Here is a 6,000-nt window from a genome sequence, read left to right as displayed (position 1 = left end):
AACCTTTTACAGACCTGTGTTATCCATACATATCCTCATAGATTGTAAGCTCTTGAGAGCAGCGCCCTCACTCCACTTGTTTGAATTGTTAACTAGTTTTGTCACTATGGCTCCTCTTACACAGCCCGACCATTGGCGGTGTAAACGAGAGCCGATCAATGAGACAGCTCGTTGATCGGCGCTTGTTTGCTCCTTCACAAGGAGAAATGTCCCCATACATTTCCATCATGTTCGCAGCACGTCTCCCGGTTTACAATGGCCGACAACGATAATATTTCTTGTAGCGTAAACGATTAGATCAGCCGATGAACGAGTTCATCGGCTGAGTGCTGCCCTGTTTTTTTAAAAGGCAATGATCGGGAACTAGCGTTTGTATGAATGCTTGTTTGCCCAATAATTGGCCCGTGTAAAAGGGCCTTATGTAACGGCTGATTTTATTTGTATATGTTCCCTATGAATTGTAAAGTGCTGCGGAAAATGATGGTGTTATATAAATATAGATTATTATCTACAATGAAATAAGATTTGGAGAAAAGTAACTTACACACACAAGCCTTAAAAAAAACAAAAAACTCACAAACCGATCAATGGAAAATACATTTATGAAACAAATCCACGCATATATCTGTCTAAAGTATTTCTTAGGCCCCATGCACACGACCGTAAAAATCGTCCGGAATTGCGGTACTGTAAGTACGGTTCGCAATTACGGTCCCTTTCACTTCTATTGTCCACGGACACCTTCCCGTATATTTACACAAAAGTGTCCGCGCCGTAGAAACCTTCCGCTAAAGATGGGACATGTCCTATATTTTGCTTTCCACATTCCGAGCCCAGCTGTTTAACCCTCTGATCTCCACGTTCCGTGACCGTGGCATCATCAAAGGGGACTCCCCTCTTTGATCATGTCACCGGGTTTCCAGTGACGTGATCAAAGACCGGCGTATCCCTCCTAGAAAGGACCCCAGGGCTGTGTGTTCAGTTTGCCTGCTATTAGGGCACACTATGTGCTGTCCGAATAGGAGCTTGTGTCATAGATACACAGTGTAAAGTATTTGTATACAGGAGTATGCGAATACATTATAAGAAAAAATAAAGTTGTAAATAAAGTGATCCCTTCATGGGATTAAAAAAAAAAGTAATTATTTTGCATAAAACATAATTTATCGCCCATACATTACATAAAAACAAAAAACCTACAAATATTAGGTCTACACGACCGAAATAACCTGAAGAATTAATTTAACAGGTTATTTTAGCGTAAAACGTGAACGGGAAAAAAAAAAAAAAAATTATGCAGAGAATCGCTTTTTCCTATATTCACGCCGTAAAAATTAATTGTAGAACTTACAAAGTGATTTTTTTTCTACCCCCAAATTGCGCCCAAAAAAATAATACAATTTCTCCTGCATAGAACAAGGCCCCATACAGCCATGTTAATGAAAAATGTAAAAAGAATTATGGCTTCTGAAAGGCAGAGAGGAAAAGATGGAAAAATGTAGCTGGTCAGTAAGGCCCATCCAGGGGTTAAAGGGTTTTTCTATCAAATGAAGCTTATTGATTTTATATTCCATAAATGTCTAATCTGTTGGAGTCCCATGCTGGTACACCCAAAACCTTGGATAGGTCTTAAATAGGGCCGGTCACCTCTCCTGACATGTCTCTGTTAGAAAATAATTGTATTCCCCATGAAATAATAATTATGTAACATATATTTTCTTAGAACTCTACATTGTGCCGTTCCTCGGTTAATCCGCCTAGATATTCATGAATAAATTAACAAGTGGGTGTTACCAGTTGGGGGTATGCCTGTACACCAGGGGTCTCAAAACTCAGCCGGGTAAGTGGGCCGCACATAGTAAAATGTGAAGTTGACGGGCCGCATTACTTTCAAATTTGATACAATACAAAATTATTGTTAATCAAACTACTATAACGATACTACATTACTATAACGATACTACATTACTATAACAATACTACATTACTATAACATTACTACATTACTATAACGATACTACATTACTATAACGATACTACATTACTATAACATTACTACATTACTATAACGATACTACATTACTATAACGATACTACATTACTATAACAATACTACATTACTATAACGATACTACATTACTATAACATTACTACATTACTATAACAATACTACATTACTATAACAATACTACATTACTATAACGATACTACATTACTATAACGATACTACATTACTATAACATTACTACATTACTATAACGATACTACATTACTATAACAATGCTACATTACTATAACGATACTACATTACTATAACGATACTACATTACTATAACGATACTACATTACTATAACAATACTACATTACTATAACAATACTACATTACTATAACAATACTACATTACTATAATAATACTACATTACTATAACGATACTACATTACTATAACAATACTACATTACTATAATAATACTACAAAGCTATAATAATACTACATTACTATAACAATACTACATTACTATAACGATACTACATTACTATAACGATACTACATTACTATAACGATACTACATTACTATAACGATACTACATTACTATAGCAATACTACATTACTATAACAATACTACATTACTATAACGATACTACATTACTTTAACGATACTACATTACAATAACGATGCTACATTACTATAACGATACTACATTACTATAACAATGCTACATTACTATAACAATACTACATTACTATAACAATACTACATTACAATAACAATACTACACTATTATAACAATACTACACTACTATAACAATACTACATTACTATAACAATACTACATTACTATAACGATACTACATTACTATAATAATACTACAAAGCTATAATAATACTACACTACTATAACAATACTACATTACTATAACAATACTACATTACTATAACGATACTACACTACTATAACAATACTACATTACTATAATAATACTACATTACTATAACAATACTACATTACTATAACAATACTACATTACTATAACAATACTACATTACTATAACGATACTACATTACTATAACAATACTACATTACTATAACAATACTACATTACTATAATAATACTACATTACTATAACAATACTACATTACATATAACAATACTACATGACTATAACAATACTACATTACTATAATACTACATGACTATAACAATACTACATTACTATAACGATACTACATTACTATAACATTACTACATTACTATAACGATACTACATTACTATAACAATGCTACATTACTATAACGATACTACATTACTATAACGATACTACATTACTATAACGATACTACATTACTATAACAATACTACATTACTATAACAATACTACATTACTATAGCAATACTACATTACTATAGCAATACTACATTACTATAACAATACTACATTACTATAACGATACTACATTACTATAACGATACTACATTACTATAACGATACTACATTACTATAACAATACTACATTACTATAACGATACTACATTACTATAACGATACTACATTACAATAACGATGCTACATTACTATAACGATACTACATTACTATAACAATGCTACATTACTATAACAATACTACATTACTATAACAATACTACATTACAATAACAATACTACACTATTATAACAATACTACACTACTATAACAATACTACATTACTATAACAATACTACATTACTATAACGATACTACACTACTATAACAATACTACATTACTATAACAATACTACATTACTATAACGATACTACACTACTATAACAATACTACATTACTATAATAATACTACATTACTATAACAATACTACATTACTATAACAATACTACATTACTATAACAATACTACATTACTATAACAATGCTACATTACTATAACGATACTACATTACTATAACAATACTACATTACTATAATAATACCACTAGGTTTAAACATACTGGAAATTTGCCAGTTTACTCCACGTGTTTATTTTAACAATCCCGTTTTCCAGTTTAAGTGTCGCTTAATGCAGTCTGGCTGCTCTGTTGGCAGCCACGAGTATATCAAGATTGGGCAGACCCTCTGTAGATAGTGCCACAGTGCCCTCTGTAGATACTGCCACAGTGCCCTCTGTAGATACTGCCACACCCCCCCATAGATAATGGCACGGTGCCCTTTGTAAATATTGCCACACACCCCCATAGATAATGCCACAGTGCCCTCTGTAGATAATGATACACACACACACACACACACCCCCCTGTAGATAGCACCATAGGGGCTCCCTCCATAGACATTGACATCAGGGAATCCTCCTGGACCGGAATGTGATGTCAGGGGAAACCCCAGAGCTGGAGTCCCAGAGCAGAGCACTAGTATAGGCTCTTCCCAGTACTCCGGCTCTGCTGCTCCGGGACGTCATGAAGGAGCGCCGACTCACTCCTTCTTCGGCCTGCTCTCTGCTCCCCCGAGGGAGCTACGGTGCCGCGTGTTTGAGACCCCTGCTCTACACAGACTGACCATGTCCAATTAGTGAGACACTGCAGTGACACATTGGGGAATGGTAACAAGGGGAATGGTAACACCCAGTTGTCCATTTAGTCATAAATTTCTACGAGGAATAACAGAGGAACGACACAACACAGAGATCTAATAAAGATGTTCCAGAATTGTGATTTGATGGGGAACATAAGAAATTACTAAAATGGACATGTCAGGATAGGTGACAAGTTATTTACTCAAATCCCCTGCCTCTCCCATCCCAATGGTTCTGTGGACAGGCATAAACCCATATATTCAGCTAATAAGGATATTTTAAAACCCCTTTAGTTTGATATCCAATACATTTCTCACATGGAAAACCCCTTACCTCCACAGCCATTTTAAATTTTAGTTTTTTCCTTCCCATCGACATAGCCCTACGGGGGCTTGTTTTTTGCGGGGCAAATTGTAATTTTTTAATGGCGCCATTTATAGTACCATATAATGTGCTGAAAAACGGGAAAAAATTATTTGTGGCATGGAATAGAAAAGAAACAGAGCGTCCTCTTATTGCTTTTTGGATTTACATTTTATGGTGTCCACTGTGCTGTAAAAACTAATTTGTGGGTCAATATGTTTATGGCGATATTATACCTCTTTAGTACTTTAAAAATAAAATATATATATTGTAAAAAAAAAAAAAAAAATTTGTTTCCTCGTTTTCTGAGACCCTTAGCTTCTTTATTTTTCCATCAATGGAGTACAATTTTGGGGTACATACGACTATTTCATCACTTTTTATTTCATATATATCTATATATACATATACACATGGCAAAAAATAGGCAACACTCCGTAGATCAAGTGAAAAAGTGTGGGTACTTTATTACCCTCCGTGCAATGTTTCAGCTCCTCACAGTCGAGACTTTATATTTTGGCGTTTTGTTTTTGTTGGCAGGGTAAATAATGTTAATGTCATAGTTCGGACTTGTACGGGTGTGGCAATACCAATATTGTTTATTTTATTTTTTACATTGCTGTAGGTAAAAAAAAAAAAATGCGTTATTTTTTTTTTTTTTTTTTAACTTTCACCATTTTTTTTTTTTACATATTTCTGAAACAATTTTTGTCTTTTTAGTCCCCCTAGGGGACTTGAACAAGCGATCGTTAAATGGATGGTACAATACACTGCAACACTTAATAGAAGCATCAAGATGGCAGACCTGGGGGGCCTTCATTAGGCCCCCAGTCTGCCATGATAACCATTATCAAACCTCCCCCACGACGCGATTGTCTGCCAGAGTGACAGAAACCCCTCTTTCTAACGGCTCTTGACCACGGCATCTAAGTGGTTAAAAAGCCGGGATAGGAGTTCTCTCAGATCCCAGCCATTAGTACAAGGTGTTCATAGTGGTCTCAGCCTTCTGCAAATGCTTCTGCCCCCACCTACCCTGGTGTAGTTACGTCAAACGTCAGTGAGGTGTTA

At 34.8% G+C, this 6,000-nt stretch overlaps 1 protein-coding gene across 2 annotated transcripts in view; it reads right to left on the bottom strand.

Moving 5' to 3' along the window:
* NBN (nibrin) overlaps positions 1-6,000 on the bottom strand; it is a 64,366-nt gene that overhangs the window by 8,266 nt on the left and 50,100 nt on the right. The window lies entirely within an intron of this gene.

The sequence above is a fragment of the Rhinoderma darwinii genome, chromosome 5, assembly GCF_050947455.1.
Source record: "Rhinoderma darwinii isolate aRhiDar2 chromosome 5, aRhiDar2.hap1, whole genome shotgun sequence".
Classification (NCBI taxonomy): domain Eukaryota; kingdom Metazoa; phylum Chordata; class Amphibia; order Anura; family Rhinodermatidae; genus Rhinoderma; species Rhinoderma darwinii.
Note: the sequence above shows the minus strand (reverse complement) of the source record. Positions and strands in the feature narration are given on the sequence as shown.